Genomic DNA, 13,082 nt, shown 5'->3' on the forward strand with positions numbered 1-13,082 from the left:
GCAAACTTGCGATGACAGATCTTCCAGAACTCCGGTGGCTGCAGCGGGGGCCGGCAGGGCCAACAAGGGGGGTACTACCGAGACGGGAGCAATGTCAGCCGGCCAAGTTGGCGGATCCGGGGCACCAACATCCGGTGCCTGCAGGGCTTTGATGGCCCGCTCTTTTAGTACTGCAAAGTCCAGATCGGCATGCTCTAGTGACCACAGCCGCAGTTGTTTGCGATCTTTGGCAGACCCCAGTCCCTGCAGGAACTGTTCTACCAGCATTTTGTTACTGTCAGTCTCGTTGATAGGGTCCACCCGCCTCAGTGTGCGCAAGGCCATCTGCAGCCGCAAGGCATAGTCTCGGATACTGTCCTTCGGTCGCTGTCGACAATGATAAAACTGCATCTGTAACTCCGCTTTAGTACGGGTTTCAAAGGCGACCTGTAGTTTATCGAAAATGGCGGTTACTGTGGCCCGGTCTGTGTCTGCCCAGGACTCCACCTCCTGCTCGGCGGCACCGGTCAGCTGCCCAAGTACTACCGCTGCATGCTACTTGCCAGTCATGGCATACAAGTCAAGGATTGTGCATATTTTCTTCCGGAACACCAGCAGCGCATCAGGCTTCCCATCGTACTGGGGTAGCCAAGCAGCACCGGGCACATAGGGCAAGGAGATTGGCATTACCTGGGCGACCACCGGCACCACGGCCTCCCCCGCTCCTGCGACCGGAGCGAGCGCCGCCACGTTCCCGTTGTCAGGCGCACCTCCGGGCGCCGCCGCTCCAGCGGCCGGCGCCGCTCCGCCATCTGGGTTAGGCATGGACATCTTCCCGCTTCTCCCCCTTGGTCTTTTCGAGGCCTTCCTCTCTCCGGCCGGTAAGTTTTGTTTTTCGACTTCCGGCCTTGCTTTACGGCCGTGTTCCTAGGGGAAGAAGACTCTGGTGGGAATCTTCGCGCCAAGAAATGGCAGCAAGATGGCGGACTTTGAAAATTTTGCAACGGATTACTGCTGACGGTCCATACAAGGCACACTTCACTAGGTAAGTGAATGGGTAAGTATCCGGTTTGTGACACCAGAAGAGTTGATGTGTACCACCCCGTGCTCGGCTGCAGCCGAGCCACTCGGATCCGGGCTCGCTGGTGGGTGGCTTGAGCGTCTCCGGACCCGGGGGCCCTGTGGTCACTCCGATCTGAAAGGGGCTTGCGGTTTAGGGGACGTAGGTGTACGGCCGGAGCCGTGTTAAGTTCGTGACGCCACCCACGGGTTGTGGTGAAGGTGGACACCACCGCTGCGGTTTATGGGGCACCCGAGGGAGATGTTGTGCAGCAAGTTGTTAACCCCTCTGTGGGTAAGGATGGTGGCCCCGGGACCTGTTGGGGAGAGTAGTTGGGCAGTGCAGGGAGATGGGTGGCCGGAGGGCACTGATGTACTCACGATTAGTAACACACTCAAGTCTCTGGTAAACCAAGGTGATGGTGGTCGGTGCCCGCAGCTGTCCGCGGCCTGGTCCCCCACCCGGTTGGTGGTATCTGCCTTTCTCCGGCACATGTTTGTGTGATGGTGGACTGCCTGAACTTGCAATACAGGAGTCCACTTGTTGTGATTGTTGGAGGTGCCCTTGTGCCCGCAGACGCTGGCCCGTGGGATCACTCCGCCGTGGCTTTTGCTTTCTATCCTCCTCGTTGGGCTGTTGTCTTCAGTCGGGACTTTGGGTGGGAAAGGACCTATAGTCCTGGCCACAATCAGTTAATTAGCTAGCCCCCAGTAGCTTCTGGACCTAGCTTCAGGGTCTGAGTACCCTTCTTTGTGCTCCGGTTTCCATTCGGTTCCCCGGGACGGTACCGGCAGGCCACTACTCTGTCCCGGTCCACCTCGGTTCCACCGAGCCATCTTCCCGGCTCCTTCAGGCAGAGGCCTTCGTACGCCTCCTAGCCAAAGGTGCCCGGGCTCCAACCCTGGCACCTGTCAGTTAGTTGCAGACCTTACACACAGGCCTGCTTCCGCTCAACTCTCAAACTCAACTCCTCGACTCGACTGCTCTGTGTTTTCCTGCCTCAGGCTCTCTGAACTCCTCGGTGGGTGTGTCCAACTGCCTGGCTCCGCCCCCTGGTGTGTCCATCAAGCACTGAGCGAGGTGACTAGGGTGTTATGTGGTTGGCTGGTGTTACCTAGTGAGGGGACTGGTGTTATGCAGGGGCTCTATCTGTGACTACCTGGCTTGTCCAGGGCATCACAAACAACATCGTACCTGCAGCAGCATCGATATTATGGAAATGAACGACGTGTCAACGAGTAACGATTTTGCACGTTTTTGCGCTCGTTCATCGTCGCACCTAGGATTTACACATTGCGTTGTCCCTACCGGTGCCAGATGTGCGTCACTTACGACGTGACCCCGACGATATATCGGTAGCGATGTCGCAGCGTGTAAAGTACCCCTTAGAATAGCCAAGTCAAAGTCCACACCTGAATCCAATTGAGAATCTGTGGAAAGAGCTGAAAACTGCTGTTCACAAACGCTCTCCATCCAACCTCACTCAGCTCCAGCTGTTTGCAATGGAAGAATGGGCAAGAATTTCAGTCTCTCGACACATACCCCAAACGACTTGCAGCTGTAATCACAGCAAATGGTGGTGTTACAAAGTATTAACCTAAAGGGGCAAATAATATTGCACTCTCCAATTTTCAGTTTTTTATTTTTTACAAAAATTTAAAATAAGCAATAAATTTCATTCACCTTCACAATTGTGTCCCACTTGTTGTTGATTCTTCACCATGACTTAAATTTTTTATCTTTATATTTGAACCCTGAAATGTGAGAAAAGGTTGAAAAAGGTTGAAAAATTCAATTGGGCCGAATACTTTCGCAAGGCACTTTATATGTCCCTGCTATGTACTGTGTAATGGCCGTGTCTGACTGTACAGAGACATTGTCTGATCAGACCACAGCTCCTGGGCTGAGGAGGAAGCAAAATACTATACAGACATTACAGGATGGAATCACAGATAATGTTTTGTGAGGTAAAACATTTCCCTGATTATTTTTAAAAAATGTTTAAAGTAAAAAAAAAAAAGAATTATTTGCAATCCTGTGCTATAACGTCTAAATACTCTTTTATGTCCTCCCAGGCCTAGGAGATGTGGTATTGTCGCGGGCGGAGGAGGGGACGCCGCGCCCTCCCTACTGCTCGGGTCCGGCTGCTGCGGCCCGCTGCTGCCGCTGCTCGGTGGCTCGAGCGATGGGCCGGATCCCGGGGGCTCGAGCGGCGTTCCTCGCCCGTGAGTGAAAGGGGAATTGGTGTTTTGGGATAGTTTATTGTCCGTGACGCCACCCACGGTTGTGGTGATTTGTTGACACCACCGCTGCTCTGTATGGGGATCCCGGGAGTGGTGGTATGGAGCAGCTAGATGTGAGTCGTCCCCTCCGTGGGTAGGGGGGTTGGTTGTCCCGGGGCCCAGTGATGAGGTGGGTGATGCAGGGCTTGGTGGGGTGCAGGGACGCGGGGGCAGCTCTGTGTCTTGCGGCACTGTGGTACTCACTCAGCCTGAGACGATGACACAGTTCTCGGTAAAACACACGGCTGGAAAGACGGTTCCCACGGACGGCTGCACTTGCTTTCCCCAGTAGGTGACGGTGACGGTCCCTTTTCCCTGCACCTAAGATGATGATGGTTGCGATGGGTTCCCACCGGTAACCTGCTCCCCGGCTTGGATATGGGCCGGAGGAGCCCTACTTTGCCCGCAGGCGCTGGCCCTGAGAAACTGGTGCCCTGGCGGTGGCGGTGTCTCTCCGTTACGGTTGGACTGTTGCCTTCAATCGGGACTTGGTTGTTAGGAGACAGACGTCCCCTTAACTGACGGATTTGGCAAATTATGGCGACTCCTAGCCTTGCCGGGATCCGAAAGGCCCCTGCCCTGGTGCTGACTGTTCTTCGTATACTGCTCCAGACCGCCGGGTCACCACCCGTCCGCGGTCCTTCCAGCAACCTCCAAGCAGTCACCCCTGCGGACTATCACCGCCGTCTGCTGACCTTGCTGTCACTGTCCGGGGCACACACCCGGAACAACTTCAGGCTTTACTACTCTCGCTTTTTATGTCACTTCAGCTTTTCTCCTTAGCTCCACTACTACTTCCTTCTACTTCACTCCCCTAGCTTGAACTCCTCCACAGACTCTAGTCTGGCTTCAACTGCCTGGTTTTCCCGCCTCCAGGGCTGTGAACTCCTCGGTGGGCGGAGCCAACCGCCTGGCCCACCCCCTGGTGTGGACATCAGCCCCTGGAGGAAGGCAACAAGGATTTTAGGTTAGCCTTGGTGTTCCTAACTGGGGTGTAGGGTGTGGTGGTGTTATGACCTGTGACCCCTGGCTTGCCCAGGGCGTCACATTATGATCAGACCATGTCTCTGTACGGTCAGACACAGCCATTACACAGTACATACCAAGGACACATATATTAGATTATCTCAATACAGGAACATTTTTTTTTATACATCCAATTGTGAAACTTATTTCTATTCCAATATATTTTGATTAAAATAAATTTTGTTTATTGGAGAACCCCTTTACACATTAAAGGAGTATTCTCATCTCCAAGATCCTATCCCAATATGTAGAAGGTGTAATGATAATAATTGTTCTGTCCGTTCAGGTTTGGAAGTAAATATAAAGTTCATAATTGCCACACATAATATCCAATAGTCTTTGTAGTGATGTTAAAAGTTGTTAAAGTACCATCTGGTGGTGGTTATCTGCAGTATTTATTATTTTCTCTGTCAGATGTGCATTGTGGCCGATACCTAGGCATTATGGGTAGTAGCAGCCATTTTAGGACAGTGTTCAGTTGCAGCACATGTATAATCGTGTTCTCTTCCATTGTTTCTTTGAACTCCATTATCCTTGTTTAAGCATATCTGGTAAGAGAAATACTTCTGTTTGTGACATCATAATGTTCAGAACTGTTATTAAGTTGCATAGCAGCCATTACATAGGGAGATTGTGTCTGTTAGGAACTCATGTGCTCATATGTATGTAGTGCCCCTGAATACATCAGGGTGCTACAGGAAACTGCCTTCTCTCCCCAGAGTGCAGGGCCTACCCCCCATGGTTCCAGGTACCTATGAAAACCGGTGTCACCTCCATCAGCACCACAAATCCCAATCAACACCTCACATCATGACCTGTCAGACACACCAGTGGGTTAATCTAGCTGGAACAGGGCCACCCACCTTGGGGTCAGGCAGACTGGTGGGAGGGAGGAAGTGAGAGTTCAGTGAGAGCCCTCAAAGTGTGAGGACCTGGAGTGGTATCTCCCGGGGAGCTAGAGAGGCGACAGGTTGGGTCGCAGACAGTGGTCCGGGACCAGAGGAGTTGGGGACCGGTTGCAGAGGCGTTGCACAGGGGTGTGATGGACGTAGTCTTGGAGGGACTGTCGGCACCAAGAAGGCCCAACAGAATGGACTGGTACCGAGCACGACGGGGTACGGGACCCTAAGTCTGGAGCCGATTAAACGTCCTGACAAATAACCTGCAGAGGGAGAGGATCTTCAGGACCTTCCCTGAGAGCTCAGAGATTGAGGGCATCAGCAGATTGAGGGCATCAGCATAACGTGAGGGACAGGGTTTTCCAAACAAAGCAACCCACTGAAGTGCCAGCCCTCAAGAGCACATCTACACTACACATAGTGAGCGAGGCCCCCCTACAGCTTCAAGCCAGGGGGACCACCAACAAACAACAAACTGTGCATTGAGGCAGGCTCCGGATCACTAAATGACACTGGTGGGACTGGGTACTTGGACAAGCTTCCCGCAGCGGCAGCGGCACTCAGAGACTTTGGTTTACCTACAACTTTATAAACCTACTTTATAAACCTCATCCAACACCACGACTACTGGCAGTAAGTACCCTGTCCTCCCAAAGCTGTCCTCCCAAATCATCTACCAAACCCCAGAGTCCAGGGCCTTCCCTACCTGCGGAGGGACTGTCACCTTGCTGCTCCACACCATCTGCCCCGGTACTCCCTCCAGCAGCAGCGGTACTCCCATTACCGCAACCCACAGGTGGTGTCACGAACTTCTCTCCTGTAAATAACCCCTTCTCAGGTTTTGAGTGCTCGCCGAGCCCAGGTCCGGACCCCTCGAGCTACGACCACCACGGTCGTCATCGGGGCGACACACCTCAATTCTTTCTGGCGTCACGAATAGGATAAGGACTGCACCCATTAACCCGTGTGACGTGCGCCTTACAGAACTGTCTAAATCTGAACTGTGACTGTTTATTTGCCTTGCCACCATTTTGCCCGCCATTTTTGGCGCCTACTGTAACAACAAGAATTGCACCATCATCCCTTTAAAAGAGCGCAAAGCCGTAGCTCCGCCCCCTGGGAGTAACAGGATGTGAGGGCGGAGATTGGCGCAGGGATACCAGGACTCTACACAAAAGTTCCTGGCTAACAAAGCAGCAACATGTCAGAGCCGAGAGACTGGTCACCTGTGTGTTCCATTCCCGGAACGGCTACCTGGATCGAGGAGGAGACAGAGCTGCTCTGCAGGAGGATGCAGACGCAGTTCCTGCTCATGTTGGACGACTGGAGGATCGAGATGAGGAATGCGGCCGAGGTGATGCGGGCCTTTGAAGTGGAAGCCCTGCGTGTGGAGCGGGTAAGCAGAAACCTAGTTGCGGTTGATACGGCCTACCCGGCCATGGAACCCGGTCTGTTCCCGGCCACCGCGACAGCCATGCCACCTGCTGCACCCTCGGCTGAAGCTATGGCCTAGCCACTGCCCCTGACACCGGCAGTGGAGCCTCCTGCCCCTGTGAAAGATGAGCAGGCCGCAACATCTCCGGCCCTACCACCGGCCAGACCAGACAAGGCCGCAACGCCTTCGGTGCCATCCCTGGCCAGACCAGGCCAGGCCGCGTCACCGGATCTGTACTCCGATATAGAGCACCCGGCCACATCTACCTCGGCTGTAGAACAGCCGATGCATCTTGTTGCTGCTGCAGGGGAGGAGCCCGACGAAATGCCGGTTCCACTCCATCGCGGCCTCCTGGTAGCTGCCGGGGCCGCAGAAATCCGAATGCATCCGGTTCCCTTGGAAGAGGCGGAACCTGAGGTCCGTGCCCCATACTGGGAAAGACACCAGCAGCAGCTGCTCACAGAGATGTCCACTAGAGATCAGCGTCGGATGGAGGTCACCGCCCGTACTCATCGTGAAAAGGAGCATCTGAGGAAGGCTACCTTCCGGGTCAGAGGGCCGCGGTACCGGGGCCTAGTGGAACATTTTGACCACATCAAAGGGTGGGTGTTTATTGCTGAGCCTGGCCTTGCTGCTGGGGTGTTTCCAGGAGGGATGTCGCGGAACACCTCCCAAAGGGGCACCCTGATCAGAACCTAAACCAGGGGACATGGTTTCGTATTGTCGGCATTGTGGGGAGCGGCGCTGGTATGCCTTGGAGGTTAATAAGTATGCCGTGGTGGGAGAGAAGATAATACCAGCTCCCCCAACAGCCCCAATGTGACGCCCTGGGCAATCCAGGGGTCATCACACCATCACACCACCACACCCTACACCCCAGTTAGGAACACCAAGGCTACCAAAATCCTTGTTGCCTTCCTCCAGGGGCTGATGTTCACACCAGGGGGTGGGCCAGGCGGTTGGCTCCACCCACCGAGGAGTTCACAGCCCTGGAGGTGGGAAGAACCAGGCGGTTAGAGTTTGGAGGGAGAAGTGGAAAGAACAGAGTTGAGCTCAGGCAGAGCTTGAGTGAAGGAGTAAAAGAACAGTTAAGGAAGTGAAAGTAGAAGGAAGTAGTAGTGGAGCTAAAGAGAAAAGCTGAAGTGACAGAAAAAGTGAGAGTAGTAAAGCCTGAAGTTGTTCCGGGTGTGTAACCCGGACAGTGTCAGCAAGGTCAGCAGACGGCGGTGATAGTCTGCAGGGGGACTGCTCGGAGGTTGCTGGAAGGACCGCGGACGGGTGGTGATCCGGCGGTCTGGAGCAGTATACGAAGAACAGTCAGCACCAGGGCAGGGACCTTTCGGATCCCGGCAAGGCTAGGAGTCGCCATAATTTGCCAAATCCGTCAGTGAAGGGGACGTCTGTCTCCCAACAACCAAGTCCCGATTGAAGGCAACAGTCCAACCGAAACGGAGAGACACCGCCACCGCCAGGGCACCAGTTTCTCAGGGCCAGCGCCTGCGGACAAAGTAGGGCTCCTCCGGCCCATATCCAAGCCGGGGAGCGGGTTACCGGTGGGAACCCATCGCAACCATTATCATCATAGGTGCAGGACAGAGGGACCGTCACCTACTGGGGAAAGCAAGTGCAGCCGTCCGTGGGAACCGTCTTTCCAGCCGTGTGTTTTACCGAGAACTGTGTCATCGTCTCAGGCTGAGTGAGTACCACAGTGCCGCAAGGCACAGCGCTGCCCCCGCGTCCCTGCGCCCACCAAGCCCTGCATCTCCCACTTCATCACTGGGCCCCAGGATCACCAACCCCTAACCACGGAGGGGCAACACAACAACTGGCTGCTCCGTACCATCACTCCCGGGCTCCCCAGACAGAGCAGCGGTGGTGTTCACTTAATCACCACAACCGTGGGTAGCGTCACGGACAATAAACAATCCCCACACCCAAAAACCCCCTTTCACTCACGGGCGAGGAGCGCCGCTCGAGTCCCCAGGATCCGGCCCATCGCTCGAGCCACCGAGCAGCGGCAGGCCGCAGCAGCCGCGGCAGCCGGACCCGAGCAGTAGGGAGGGCGCGGCGTCCCCTCCTCCGCCCGCGACAACTTGGCGTCACGAACAGGATCTTACCGCTCTGCCGTTGGGTAGAGGTGCGCCTTGTGACCGCCGGAGGTATCCGGCTGAAAAATTTCGGAAGTCGCCATCTTTGGCGCGAAAAGTTCCCGCTCAAGCGTCTTCTCGAGTAGCAGAGGCGCGAAGGCCAAAACCCCGCCCCAATAGAGGAGGGGCCGGAAAAGAAGCTAAGGGGGACGCGATGGCGGCTGGCTGCATGTGAACGCAGCTATAAAAGCAGGGACACCAGGACTCTGCAGACATCTTGTTCCTGGGAAAAGCCGCCAGCAGCATGTGGATGCCGTCCCGCGACACCGTAGCCCCCGCGCCTGGAACCGCGGCGTGGGTGGAGATCCGGACCGCGCAGCTCTACCAACGACTGCAGGTCAGGATGCAGCTCCTCATGGAGGAGTGGGAGACCGACATGGCGGACGTTATAGCAGCCATGCGGAGACGCGAGGAGGCGGAGGAAGGGAGGGTGAGTGACCCACGCCCCGATGCCCTTGAAGGGCCGGTCATCGCGGCTGCGGGACCCGGTCCAAGCCCTCTCCCCCCGCTGCCTCCCTCGCCACCCGTCTCGGAGGCCGTGACCCCGCCACTAGGCCCGCTACCACCACAACCGGTAGCAATACCCAGCATCCCCGCCCAGGCGGGCCGACCTGTAGCCGGAGCCCGTAGTCGACCGGAGGTGTTGCCCTGGAAGGCTCCGAAAACCGCACCGGAGGCGTCTCCAGAGAAAGTCCCCGAGCCGGAGCTGATGAACCGTTCCGAGCCGGAGGCCCCGCTGCGGAAAGCCCCTGTGCCCATCCCCCACACCTCGGCTGAGGTAGCGCCGGGTTGTCGCTGCAAGGTGGCGCCCAAGGCCAAGACGCCGCGGGACTTGCCGCCCAGATCCCTGACAGTGGGCAACGTTCAAAATGTCCCGCGGGGCCCGACCCGTGCGCCGGAGCTCGCAGCAGCGCCGTATTGGGACAGGGAGCCGGTACCGCTGGGCCTGGAGATCAGTGAGAGAGAGAGGAAGAAGGCGGAGCTGGTGGCCCGAGCAATTAGAGAGAAAAAGAGCATCCGTCAAGCAACGTTCCGTGTTCGGGGCCCGCTGTACGAAGGGCAGGTGAGGCGGTTTGATGTCCGCCGGGGCTATGGGTTTATATATGAACCGGGCCTGGAGGCCGAAGTGTTTGTAGCCCGGCGGGATGTGAATGCCCACCTGCCTGAGGAGCATCCCGGCCGTAACCTAATGCCGGGCGACATTGTGCAGTACACCCGGCACTGTGGGGAGAGGGGGTGGTTTGCGCTGGACGCTAAGCTAAGGGGCAGCCAGGAGTCCCGAGTGAGCGCCGCGTCCCCTCCCTCACGTGATGTTGAGGACTCGGAGTAAGGGCAGCGGATGCCCGCTGCAGCAGTCCCCGTTGGGACCACCACTGAGTTGTGTTTGAAAGTTTAAAAATGAGAATGATTACCGAAGCTTCATCTGATTCTACCGTGATTGTGAGAAAACCGGCCGTTGCCGGCACCGTTGTCCCCGTGGGGACCGTTTAAAAAAAGTTGCATGGAGGACTTTCCATGGACAAGCCCGTGAACTTGCAGGGCAACCACAAACGTTAAGTGGCTTGTAAATAAGTTGTTTTACCGTTACCGTTTCCGCATTACCGCCTCCGGAGAGGCAGGTTGGAGGGAGGGCCCTCAGCAGAGCAGGCTGGGGCCCAGCCATCACAGGAACCGGTGGCTACCCTCTGGAGGGGAAGGACAGATCCCGCTCGGGTAGCTTGTGCTGGACTTGGGTCAAGGGGTGCTGCCTGGGTTTTAGGGGCAGCATCAGGGCCAGGTTGCTTGGGTGGGAGAGAGCGGAGACCGTAACCGTAAACCGTTTGCAACGTTTAAAAAATGTGCCTCCCGATGTGGGATGATGTCATGAATTGTTATGTTACCGTTTTACCTTTTTTATATATTTTTCAGAAAATAAAACCGGTGTTGGACGGGCAGCCCGCGGATGGTCTGCATTTTGCTAAGGGGGAATGTGACGCCCTGGGCAAGCCAGGGGTCACAGGTCATCACACCACCACACCCTACACTCCAGTTAGGAACACCAAGGCTACCAAAATCCTTGTTGCCTTCCTCCAGGGGCTGATGTTCACACCAGGGGGTGGGCCAGGCGGTTGGCTCCGCCCACCGAGGAGTTCACAGCCCTGGAGGCGGGAAGAACCAGGCGGTTAGAGTTTGGAGGGAGAAGTGGAAAGAACAGAGTTGAGCTCAGGCAGAGCTTGAGTGAAGGAGTAAAAGAACAGTTAAGGAAGTGAAAGTAGAAGGAAGTAGTAGTGGAGCTAAAGAGAAAAGCTGAAGTGACAGAAAAAGTGAGAGTAGTAAAGCCTGAAGTTGTTCCGGGTGTGTGCCCCGGACAGTGTCAGCAAGGTCAGCAGACGGCGGTGATAGTCTGCAGGGGGACTGCTCGGAGGTTGCTGGAAGGACCGCGGACGGGTGGTGACCCGGCGGTCTTGAGCAGTATACGAAGAACAGTCAGCACCAGGGCAGGGGCCTTTCGGATCCCGGCAAGGCTAGGAGTCGCCATAATTTGCCAAATCCGTCAGTGAAGGGGACGTCTGTCTCCCAACAACCAAGTCCCGATTGAAGGCAACAGTCCAACCGCAACGGAGAGACACCGCCACCGCCAGGGCACCAGTTTCTCAGGGCCAGTGCCTGCGGGCAAAGTAGGGCTCCTCCGGCCCATATCCAAGCCGGGGAGCGGGTTACCGGTGGGAACCCATCGCAACCATTATCATCATAGGTGCAGGACAGAGGGACCGTCACCGTCACCTACTGGGGAAAGCAAGTGCAGCCGTCCGTGGGAACCGTCTTTCCAGCCGTGTGTTTTACCGAGAACTGTGTCATCGTCTCAGGCTGAGTGAGTACCACAGTGCCGCAAGGCACAGTGCTGCCCCCGCGTCCCTGCGCCCACCAAGCCCTGCATCTCCCACTTCATCACTGGGCCCCGGGATCACCAACCCCTACCCACGGAGGGGCAACACAACAACTGGCTGCTCCGTACCATCACTCCCGGGCTCCCCAGACAGAGCAGCGGTGGTGTTCACTTAATCACCACAACCGTGGGTAGCGTCACGGACAATAAACAATCCCCACACCCAAAAACCCCCTTTCACTCACGGGCGAGGAGCGCCGCTCGAGTCCCCGGGATCCGGCCCATCGCTCGAGCCACCGAGCAGCGGCAGGCCGCAGCAGCCGCGGCAGCCGGACCCGAGCAGTAGGGAGGGCGCGGCGTCCCCTCCTCCACCCGCGACACCAGCTTACCCATTAGAGTAATGGTAGTGGAACCCGGCTACCCCAGTAGTTGCTGTTGTTTTAAGTTTGTGTTTGTTATTTTTCTTGAAAAGTCTGCATAATTGAAAATGTTGATTGAATAAGCTGCTAAAGAATAATCTTTGAATAAATAACCTGATTTTGAAAAGTTTTACAATTTTTGCACCCAGTGCTTGTACCCTGTTTATTTCCCTAATATTAATTATGGACCATGGCTGCAGGACTGGCAGCAGCCAGCACGAACTTGTGCTCTTTCTAAATAGTTTCACCTAGTGTGCCTACCAGAGTCGTCCCTTGAACCATCAGGGCTTCAATACTGTCACCACGGACACAGCAAGGAACTCAGAGTGGTGCAACACCATAACTAAAGGTGGCTCTAGGGGTTCAGGTGTTTTGGGTGGCGGGTTGAAAGGAGAGGGACAATGGGAATGGACTGTCGCAGGAAGGGGCTGCAGTGGAGTAGGCTGAGTCTCCGACTACCACTACAACTGGTAGTGTTCCCAGATATTCTAGTGTTGGACTCTATGAGTTTGTAACGTTCACGTGTATTGCCTCCCCTGCGTGGGAAGAATATTTAATATTTAATGTCATTTTTTTATTTCTAGTTACAATAAAACTCTGTGTGCACTGTAGCTCGCGGACAAGCTAGGTTTAACCAAGGTGGAATGTAGCACCCCTGAATACATCAGGGTGCTACAGGGAACTGCATTCTCTCCCCAGAGTGCAGGGCCTACTCCCCATGGTTCCAGGTACCTATGAAAACTGGTGTCACCTCCATCAGCACCACAAATCCCAATCAACACCTCACATCATGACCTGTCAGACACACCAGTGGGTTGGTCTAGCTGGAACAGGGCCACCCACCTAGGGGTCAGGCAGACTGGTGGGAGGGAGGACGTGAGAGTTCAGTGAGAGTCCTCAAAGTGTGAGGAGCTGGAGTGGTATCTCCCGGGGAGCTAGAGAGGTGACAGGTTGGGTCGCAGACAGTGG

The sequence above is a fragment of the Anomaloglossus baeobatrachus genome, chromosome 2 (genome assembly GCF_048569485.1).
Source record: "Anomaloglossus baeobatrachus isolate aAnoBae1 chromosome 2, aAnoBae1.hap1, whole genome shotgun sequence".
Lineage (NCBI taxonomy): Eukaryota > Metazoa > Chordata > Amphibia > Anura > Aromobatidae > Anomaloglossus > Anomaloglossus baeobatrachus.